At 43.1% G+C, this 11,425-nt stretch overlaps 1 pseudogene; it reads right to left on the bottom strand.

The window, feature by feature from the left end:
• Window positions 1-541: 541 nt before the first annotated feature.
• Pdzd4-ps3 (PDZ domain containing 4, pseudogene 3) lies at window positions 542-6,177 on the bottom strand (annotated as a pseudogene).
• Between the last annotated feature and the right edge of the window lie 5,248 nt (window positions 6,178-11,425).

The following is an 11,425-nucleotide window of genomic DNA, read 5'->3' as shown; positions in this document are numbered from 1 at the left end:
GAAAGAGAACTTGGAGACTGATGTTAAGATTCCACGCTGTTACTTCACAGGTTGTTATGAATGTTCTAATGTTCTTTTTTTTTAGAAAGGCAGCTTGCTTTATTCTTGGGATGTAGTTGGGGATCAGGGGCATCCTGTAGAATCCAGTGAGCTTCACCAAGCCTGAGAGGCACCAAACAAGTGGCACTTTTAAGTTACATCATCTGGGTCCTAGTCATCTCTTAGCCCACCTTCCTTTCATTGGGCCCAAGCCTCACCCTCCCACCAGATCATCTCTAAACTATGTAAGGTCTTCTGTGTTGCTCATTTTGTTTGGCACTCCTTACTTATGCCAGTGAAAAGAGTGGCTCTGCCGAAGTTGACATAGAAGAATTCTTTTTGCATGGATACTGTGCCCCAAATCCCTGTGATCTCACTCTCCTTCAGTCACTGGTGAGAGAAGTGGGCCTCATGGTTAAGCCTTGAAAGCTAAGGCAGAACCCCTTTGCTACTCCTCAGGGTAGAGGCCACCAGGACAGCGGCTTTTTATTCTAACCCATCTTCTTCCTTTCCCTCCCACCCAACAATCTCTCTCTCCCCCCCAAACTCCTCAGCTAGCATTCAGTGGGGTTCACCTTTCCCAGGCTACCTATAGGAGCTGCCAGCCCCCAGGGCAGGTCCACAAAACAGAAAACAACTATTGGCAAGCACAGAAAAAAAGAAAATCACAAAATTCAGGGTTGCCTTTGTCTACAAATAATTGCAGCTCCTAGAAGAGGAGAGTTCATTTTCTGCATGAAGTTCGACATTCTCTTGTGCTTAGGATAGTTCACCTCACCTCTCCGCACTGACTTTCCTGTCTCCAAGAACATAGCAAGAATACCATGTATATGCACACAGAGGTGCTCTTTATGGGTATGCCTCTATGCTGGTTGTTGGCATAGCTTCTTGGAGAGAAGGAACTAGGTGTAAGAGAAGTGTTCCTTCCTGGGGCTTTCTACTTACCAAAGTCCTATGGACACATACATATACAGGTAGGAGTGTGCATGAGCATATCGTGCAAGCACACACATCGACACACACTAGATTCTAAGGGAGCGCGAGGGTCAGATTCTCTAGGCCTGGGCTGGGCTCCTATTGGAGCAGCTTAGACAGTGGTGACAGAGAGCAGAGGGTTGTAGATCCTTTTCCCATCAGCTGAGCGGGCACCATGTGCCAGCATCTCCTGGATGGTGATCCAGTTGTCCAGAATCTTCTTGTTTCGCTTCTTCATGGTCTTACACTGGCTCAGTGCAATGATGTTGAGCTTAGGTTTGCTGTCACCGTTCTGCTGCTCCCTTAGACACTCCAGATAGCTCTGCATGAACTCACCATGCTTCCTTTGCTTCCATGCTCGATTCAGGTGTCATTTCCTCTCTTCTTTGTTCCAGTAGCGGCCCATCTTCATCACACTTACTGCATCATCATCAGTGGTCATAGCACTGCACGTCTCACGTATCTTCAGGCCTCTGGCCTTCAGCAGTCGATCTTGTCCAGGCCACTTGGCCACATAGTGGGTCCCATCACTTCACACCTTCACTTTCCAGTCCATGCGGGGTGCTTCAACAGCTGTAGCCACCACCCTGTCCACCCGAAGACCACTAGCCAAGCTCAAGGAGCCATGACTCAGATCCTCCAGGGTATGTGACAGGGCCAACTGCACACAGCTATGGTACTGCTTGATCTCCTTGCCATGGTGGCACCTGGAGGGGTAAGGGCTACCTTCAGGGCTCACATGCTCCAGAGTAACACTTGTCTTGGTGCTACAGCTGACATGCTCTTCTGTGTGTTATCTACGACCCACTTCGGGATCCCGCTAAAGTTATCAGAACTTGGCTGGGCTCCCTGGTGAAGGAGCACCCTTGAGGTGGGTGGTGACAGGAGGGCCCGAAGGGGTCTGGTTCAAGTTGGAATTGCCAGCAGCAGATTGCTTCAGGGGGCTCTCAGGCAGAGGCTCCACAAGCAGTGGAGTGCTGTGGCAGCTCTCCCCATTGTTGTAGGTGCTGGTGCTATCCTTGTCTGATTTCTCTGGCAGTTCAGAGATATCAGATAGCTCATGCTTTTTGGGCTCACTGGATGCCAGGTCATAGAGACTCTTTTCTTCCAGCAGCCAGACCTTCATACAATGCCCCCTCAACTGCTGCATCTTCTGTGTCCACAAGATATTGCAACACTTGAACTCTAGGTGCCGAAGCTCTTCCTCCAGCATGGACATCTCATGGCCTAGGCTCTCATTGTGGTTGACATCTAGGGCACTGTTGTCACTGGAGGCCTGGGAGAAGAAGATACTCAGCTGGTTGCCATTTTCCAGGTGGCACTTGATCTCCTGCAGCTCCCTGCGGCGTTCATACTCCTCATCAGTGAGCCCAGGCAGGTCAGCCCCTTCCAGCCCTACCCCCTCAGCTACCAGAGAATTATGCTGAAGTAGAAGTCCCTGCTCTGTAGGGCATCCCCTTGTAGACTGAACTTGCGCAGGCTTCCAGGGGTGTTGGTGGTGCTGGGAGGTTCATCCCTGAGCAGATCATGTTCAGAGCTCTCTTCATTGCGGGTACACGCATTAGTCTGGCCTACCCTGCTGTCCAAGTCCTGGGTGTTGCTCAAGCCAGGGCCCCCATCAGGAGCCCCTTCTCAACATTTCCAGTCTGCTGGGCAGATGTGTTCTTAAGGGATGGATGTGTACATGGCTTTGTATGATTAGGTGAGCAATTTTATCTTATCAATTAGATCAAATGTTTTTGTGTTATATGTTTTTTCATGTCAGATTTAAGTGTAAGAGTGTGTGGCAGCTAATCTGGGCCACATAGGACTTGGGATGTGTTTCTGTCCTGGAAACCTGCCTTTGGTATTAGATAGCTAGAGAGATTTCTGTCAGGCTCAGAGAGAGGCCTTCAGCAGTGTGATATGGGATGGAGCAGAGCGGATGAGATGCTTTGCTCACTGAGTCAAAGATATCTACCAGATATCTTGGAACAGTGTGGTGCCGGCCCTAGAGCGGGTCAAAAGACTGCTTTATTTTTAGAATATTACAACAACACACCTTACAAAAATATTTTCAGTAAATATATTAAACAAACACTTATGTTTTAAAATGTACATATTCACATTGTGACCTACTCATAATTCTAAAGCTTTTAAATGTCCACCTAAAATGTAAAGAAACCTTCAAAAAGATCTTAGGAATGGGATCACTAACAACATTTCCTCCAAACAGCACTGTGAACATTTTCTTAGGAGAATGAAAACTATAAAAATAAATATCCCAAACACCCCCAATTTTAAAAAGTATGGAATTTACTAAAGCAAAGGTAAATAGTGGAGGTTTCCAGAAGTATAAAGAATCACATGTGTGTGAACACAATGGAAAAGGACACGGTGGTATATGAGCACCTTCACCTGTGTTGTCTCATCTTAGTCACTTGATGGCACTGAGGATGTCTGAGAGATTTTGTAAGCACAATTCTTATTTTCTGACACAATTAGCCTGTGTTGTCTCTGTCTTATCCATGGTTTAAGACATTAATGCATTTTAACAGTTGGCATATTGTTAACAGATATGGAAGTTTTCTTGGGGTGGAAGTATCAAACTAGGAATGTTTCTTTGAGAGATGTACTTTTTTTCTTGATTCCTTTCAATTTTACTCAGTTCTGCTGCTTCCCAAATGCCATGAGTTTAATAACTATGTTCTCCTGCATCCTTCCATCACGGTGGTAGAAACCTGTGAAATCATGAAATAAAATGCTTTTTTTCTTTCATTGTTTTACACTGGTTACAGTCATGGAAAGCTGTCTAACATGTGCCCTGTGTTGTCTGAGTAAGAATGAAGTGAGATGCTGGAGCTCTTGTTTGCTGGTCAGCCTGACAGAAAAGGTAATGCTGAAGTAAAGCTTCAGTAATCAGGTCTGTTATATTCACAGGGAAACCACCCCTATTTACAATATTTGTCAGATAAGATACATGTGTTACAAAAGGTAACAATAAAGGGAGGAAGGGGAGAGTGCACATGTAAGAGTAATGGCTAATCCTGTTTATCAACTTGACTATATCTGGAATGAATTCCAATCCAGATTTGGAGGGCTCAACTGTGATCCACATCTTGAGCCTGGGAGACACAAGTTTCTGACTTTGACATATGCCTGAACATATAGAGGAATAGAGACTATGAAAAGCTTAGGACCAGTCAAGGTAGTACATGCCTTTAATTGCAAGAGACTAAGGCACTGAGATCTTTGAGTTCAAGGTCAACCTAGGGCAAAACAAGGACCAGAACCAGGATGTGGTGGTACATACAATTAATCTGGACTACACCTGTTGAATATTTACTTAAGTACATTGATAGAAGGAAGATTAGCTCTTCTTCATATGCTTGCATTTACTTTCCACACATCTGTTGGAATCTACAGGAGACCAGATGAAACAACTAGCCTTGTAGGACTATGAAACTACTAGATTCTTGGACTTCTCATTGGCAGCTGACCATTGTTGGGGAATTTGACTACAGACTGTAAGTCATCCTAACAAATTCCATTACCATATAGAGACTGTCTATTAGTTCTGTGAGTCTAAGGATCCTGATTAATACAGTCAATGGTGAAAGTATGGATTAAGAAATGTAAAGAAGCCAGAATCCTAGAAATGGAGAGTGACAATTCACCTGTCAATTACCAAAACCTGATGCTAAGCCAAGGCAGGTGTCAGAATGTACACAGTTGTAGATATTGATGGTCTCACATCATTTGGCTATAAGGTACTCAGATGGGTTAAAGGCTTACTTAAGTTCAACACAGCAAGCAAGTCTTAAGCCTTTAAATCCTGTTACATAAAGAGTGGTCATTATAACATACGTATTCCTTTTTCAGATTTTTGTTATAAAAATGCTTAGTGAAATTTGTGAGTAAATAAACTATAAACCATGATTTCATTCATCAATCTGGTCATGAAGACCACCAAGAGAATCCTCCCTGCCCTCCAGTTATTTTCTCAGAACTGGATTATTGTCCTGTCCTACAGTTATTTGCAATCAATACCAGAAACAGAAGAATTCTTTCCAAATTTTACATGGAGTCACATTCTCCCATCCTCAACAACTTTGCCAAAGATCACAGAGAACTTTATGTCTCATGGACATGCAAGAATACCCTAAAATCTCCAAGGACTTACATACGAATTGAGACTATCCATTAGAGATGCTTCTGATCTTTTGTAGGTTTATATGTAATTAACTCCTGTTTTACAAACCCTGGAAGAATTGATCAGTTCAAAGTGAATACAATTTAGTGTTGAAAGGATGAAATGAAGTGTATGAGGCTCATTTTGAGCCCAGCTTCAAACACTGTACAGGAACTGAGCCCATGGCACTGTATAAGAAAAAAATGAGGAGAGAAGTTGGATGTATATTGAATTTATCTCTGCAGGGAAATCATGACCTTTGACTCTTAAACAGGATAGTTTAAGTAGGACAAAAATCTTTCCCCACCCTAAATCAAGGTAATGGACACACTTTAAGGATGAAAATAGGAGATGTGATGAAGCCTGCTTGAGCTGCCCATACAGGATTGGACAGTTCCTCCATTTTTCTCATTATCATCATCCTATTAAGAACTCTTCTTGCCCACCTTTTATACTACATTTAGGGTATGAACAAGTAAGTTAAATAAAAAGTGAAAATGAAGTATAAAAGAAACAAAATGAGGGGAAAGAAGATAAGCAATTTAACAGAGGACTAGGAAGAGGAAAAAGAGAAAAGCACTATGATTGTCATATCAGTGGCAAGGGGAAAAGTGTAGGGAGCGGCTAAAGATGGCGCCGACATCCGGTGGTCGTTTGTGGTAAACACCTACAGCGCATGTGTTGGCAGACCCCCAGCATCTACAAGGCCAGGGTGATATTCATGCTAAATAGGTATTTCATGCTCCACCAATCCCCAGTGGACGAATTTACAGCCACAGCCTGTCTTGTATTTAAGGCGAGTGCCTTTGTTCCGCGGGGTCCCCGTATCATCAATAAGTTGTTCCTGCAATAAAGGCTGATTGAGAAGGATCCAACGGTGTTGCGTCTTCCTTGCCGGTCGAGGTGGGCGCGACAACTGGTGGCCCATACGGGGACCCGAGATCTTTTCTCGTCTGGATCCAGAACTTTTTCAGCCTCAGGACGGTCGGCATCGGTAAGTTCCCAATTGGGGGGCTATTAGTTGCTGGAATTGGGACAATAGAGTTCCTAGAAGTGGAACGGTAAAGTTCCTGAAGTTGGGACGATAAAGCTCCGGGATAAGGGATTGTAAAACTTCCCTAGTAGGACAAAAAAGTTCTCTGGAAAAGCAGAGACAATGATAGCCTTGGTTTAGAGGCAAAAAGGGGTTTGTGGAGCACGGTAATGTTGTCTTTTCCATTTGTTCCTTTGTGGGTTAGACTAGCACTTTTGCCTTATACTCTTTTTGTGTTGTGGTGTTGCTTCTGTCTGAATTGCCACCGTCCAGGGCATGAATGCATTTGTTGGGAAGAGTCCATGATGAGCCACAAGATCGTGTGTAAATAAACACGCCAGCTCGCCAGCTCCCCTTGCTTGTAAATCGATCGTAAATAAGGTCGTAAAAGCATGGGAAGCTCACACTCCACCCCGCTCCTGTCAGCTCTTCAGGAGCTTCTTGGTCAGCGTAAGCTTAAAATTGAAAAGAAAATCCTGCTGAGTTTTCTTGATGAGTGTAATCATTGTGCCCCGTGGTTTATAGTGTCAGGGTCGCTCACTTTGAGAGCATGGGAGAAGCTGGGAAAAGATCTGGATAAGGAGACTACAGTGGGCAAGCTTAAACCAGGGACAAGGCCGCTTTGGCGTATGATCCGTGCCTGCTTGGAAGATAAACGATGTGAAGAAGCTGTTAAGACAGATCAGAGAATCCTTACAGAGCAACAGGAGAGTATGTCAGAAGGAGAGAAAGTTTTGAAGGAAGGAAAGAAAACAAAAGGAGGAAAAGAGGTAAAAGAAAAGGTAGAAAAGATCAAGGAGAGGATAGACAAAGGCGAGAATAGTAATCAAGATCTAGGAACAAAAAAAAAAAAATTATCCATCATTAAAGGCATTGACCTTGGAGATGTCTAGTGATTCAGAGTTTAGTGATAGTGACTTAGCTGACCTTGAGGAGGAGGTAGCTCATTATGAGAAAGAGATTTATCATTCTGACTGGCCAAACACTTACGCTGTGCAGAAACAAGCCAAGGACTTAAATAAGAAGGCAATTATGCCAACAGCACCTCCTAAACCACCCTATAACTTTCAAGGTAAAACAATGGTGAAGCCTGCAGGAAGTACTTCTTTTTGCCCGGAAGTATGGAAAGAGTTAGGATTGAGTTTTCCAGTTTTTCTGGATGCAAACGGGCAGCGCAGCGACATCATGAACCTGTTGACTTTAAGACAATAAAACAATTAACAGAGTCAGTCAAAACCTATGGAGTCAACTCAGCTTTTGTTATCGCTCAAATTGAGGCTCTTGGCAGATACTGTCTCACCCCTGGAGACTGGGGTAGTTTAACCAGAGCCTGCCTCTCTCCGGCTATGGAACAGGTGTAGTGAAAAGAAACTTAATTTTATGGACCCCGCTCTAGTGGCGGTGTGTTGGTTGATAGCCAACGTTAATTTTTGAAGCATAGTGTTTTATCTGTGCTTGTGCTCCCAGCCCACACAGTAGGGGGGAGCGAAACTAGCTGCAGAGCTGCTACAGTGAACATGGAGACTGCTCAGTCTCACCCAATTTTTCTGGCTCTTCAGGAGCTGTTTAAAAGAAAAAGGCTTAGGATAAAAAGAAGCACTATAGAGAGATTTCTTAGTGAGTGCGATTGCCATTGCACCTTGGCTCGCTCTCTGGGAATCTCGAGGTAGACAGCTAAGAAAAGCTGGGAAAGATTTAAATTTTGCTTGGGAACAAGGAACCTTAAAGGGACAGGCTGCGTTAAAAATGCTACAGGAGGAATGATCTGAAAAGGCTGATAGTGAGGTGGGGGAGGACTCTAAGGAAAACAAGAACAAGAAAAGAATTTCTGCTTTTAGTGGCTAGACCTTCAACTTTTGCTCACAGAAAGAGAGTGCTCATTAAGAGAAGTTCTTTCAGGGAGCCTGCCTTATCTGTTGGTTTTATTCCAAGAGAGGAGTCAGTCTCCAGCATTAAGTTATTTTTCTCCTTAGTCATCATTAACATGGAGAGTGCCTTTGATCCTATCCCCACAGCAGCCAGTTCCTGCCCCTGTGGTCAAAATGCCCCAGGTTGGGAGACAGAGAAGCCCCTCGGACTACAAAACTGCCAACAGCCAAAGGTAAAAGTTAAAACAGAGAACATTCCAGGCCCAAGCCTAACCAGATGTGTTTCAAACGCAGATGCTTCATCAACTCTGACCAACTTTTACTCCAACAGGACGAGATAAAAATAATAAGGACTTGAAGATCCGATCCTTCTCCTGATTTAGTAGCTCTGTTCCAAGAACCAGGGGCCATAAAACCTTTTGACCCTTATCTCCTGGAGCCATAAAACAGGGACATATTGGGGTAAGATGGGCTAAAAAAGGCCTCGATGATTTGGGCTAGCATGAGTAAAACTTGTAATAAAAAAGAGACAAGGTAATGGTAAAGTGTTTTTGTGTATGCATTCTTTTAGAGTTATGTTTTAGTCTCTGGACCCTGATTAGAGACAGTTTACACCCTAGACATGAGAGAGAATGGGTTTGGGAGAAACAGTCCTCCCAGACTCTCCACAGATGCTTTGGAGAAAGAGAAAAACTTTCAGAGCTCTCCTGGGAACAGAAGAAAGGTAGGAGACGTCCTGCCTCTCTGCTGGCTCCTATAAGAGAAATGCTTATTTCTGGTTCTGAACTCCATAGATAAGATATCTGAGTCCTTTCAGTGGGACACCATCTAGTTTTTTCCCTCTATGTCTATTGTCTGTCCTTGGTGCACCAAGCTGTTCATGTCTGTCAGTTTATGTCTGTGGTTTTTGTTTCTCATTGTTTAAATGTTTTATGTTTCATGTTCAAAAGAAAAAATGGTAAAAACTTTATCTGCCGGTCATTCACACCTTGATTTGGTCTTAACTCGTTTCTGAAAAGAGAACAAATGAATAAAAAGCAGTTTCAATCAGCCTTTGGAGCCCTGTACCTGCAGCAAAGAGCCTAGGTCAGCTGGACAAGCTGCCCGGGGGCGGAGCATCTGCAGGAGCTGATCTTAAAGGCGCCAGCAGATCCTCAGCTTGTTGGTATGGAGCTGATGGCTGTTTCTCTTAGAAAAATCCCTGAGTTATTATTAGACTTAGCAGGTGACAAGGTGTTTCTTTTAAAATCACAGCTAGAAAAGCAAAAATGGTGCTTGGTCTAAATATTAAAGACATGTGTTAACCACTTCAATTTTGTTTCTGACTGGTTTTAAATGTATAAATATGTTCTACATGCCTTGGTCATAGATTATTGGCCTTTAAGTTACTGGATATGGTTAAAAAATTATAACATCTATAACAAGAAGTTGACATAAAACTGATAATTTAGATAGAGTCATTCTAGACAATATGTGACATGAGCCAACCTAGAGAAACAGGTCTAAATTGAGATAATATTTTTATAGAACTCTTATCCTAGAAGCCAGGCACCCAAATTACAGAATATAAAATTGTGTTGGAAGTTTTTAAAAGATTTCATGATTCTTTCAATTTAATTTCTGATTCTGCTTATGTAGTTAACGCTGTGCACTCACTTGAAATTTCAGGGCCAATTAGGTTGACTAGTACTATATGTCAAATTCTTTTAGAATTACAAAAATTAATTTGGACCAAGAAAAAATAAGTTTTTCATACAACATATTTGAGCTCATACTAATTAGCCTGGTCCCATGGCCAGTAATAACGCTTTGGTGGATGCTAGTACTCGCAGAGAATTTATTTTTCATGCAGCTCCAGTTGATCTTGCTAGAGAATTTCATCAAAAGTTTCATGTTCCTGCTTTCACTCTTCAACAAAAATTTAAAATCTCTAGAGCTACAGCTCGTGATGTAGTATTACGTTGCCAGAATTGCGTTCAGTTTCACCACCCTCCTCAGGTGGGAGTTAACCCTCGTGGTCTGATTCCACTAAAACTCTGGCAGATGGATGTCACACACATATCTCAATTTGGAAATTTAAAATATACACATGTTTCTGTTGATACCTGTTCTGACATTATACATGCCACTCTGATGACTGGTGAAAAGGCTCGTAATGCCATTAGTCATTGCTTAGAGGCGTGGACAGCCTAGGGAAAGCCTGACAGCCTCAAGACAGACAATGGACCTGCCTACACTACAAAGTCTTTTCAGACATTTTGCCAAACAATACAGGTCAAACATATACAGGATTGCCATACAATCCCCAAGGTCAAGAAATTGTAGAAAGAGCACATCGTACTTTAAAATAGCTCTTACAAAAACAAAAAGGGGGAATTGCCTATGGCAAAACACCAAGAGAACAGTTGTCTTTAGCTCTTTTTACTCTAAATTTCTTAATTTTGGATATGCATGGCCGCTCTGCTGCGGATCGCCATGCTGCTACTAAACCTATGACTAATCAAATACAGACAGCTGAGACTATCAATCAGATTGTAGACAGAACCGCAGTGGCATTAGAGATACAAGAAGAATTTAATGCCCACTTGGCATCTGGCTTTCTATTAGCTAACCAACGAATAGATTTGATTCAAGAACAAATTGAGGCATTATATCATATGACGCAGCTGTCCTGCGTTTCCTCTCTTAGAGGCTTATGTGTTACTCCATTGCAAGCTAACTTTTCTCAGTATTTTCAACAGAGCAAAGAAATCTCAAATTATTTGAAAGGAAACTGGTCCATGGAAGCGGAACAATTATCGAGACAATTGCTGATTGCTGTCCTTAACAACACCAGAATGGAACCCATCACGTTTGGAGATTTCACCTCGTGGATCACTAATGTTTTCTCATTTTTGAAAGATTGGGCTGGCATGTTTGCCTGGGGGGCCATGTCCTCTTGGGATGTGGAGTATGTCTATGGCTTTTTTGCCGTTTACAACGAGAGCATGCCAGACACAAAGCGATTGTTTACCAAGCTATGGCGGCCATTGAAAGCGGTGCTTCTCCCAGTGTATGGCTGGCCTCTCTGATAGATTGAGAGTTCGCCCTAGATCATATTTTGTCACTGTCATGTGAAGTCATTGTATCCAGAGACGGGCAACTTTCCTCAGGCTCAGACCAACCTAAGACAGGAGCCCGGTGGCGATAGGGTTAATTTCCAGTGATGGGTAAGGCCGAGTTTTTAGAGAGGAACGACCTAAGGCAGGAGCAATGACGTGTATTGACGTGACACCCAGATCTAGACCAGTCATAGACAGAGGTGGCCTTGCCCTGTTTGAACATTCGGGCTGGTCCTAT

The sequence above is a fragment of the Rattus norvegicus genome, chromosome 8 (assembly GCF_036323735.1).
Source record: "Rattus norvegicus strain BN/NHsdMcwi chromosome 8, GRCr8, whole genome shotgun sequence".
NCBI classification, from domain to species: domain Eukaryota; kingdom Metazoa; phylum Chordata; class Mammalia; order Rodentia; family Muridae; genus Rattus; species Rattus norvegicus.
This window is presented reverse-complemented; position numbering and strand designations above follow the sequence as displayed.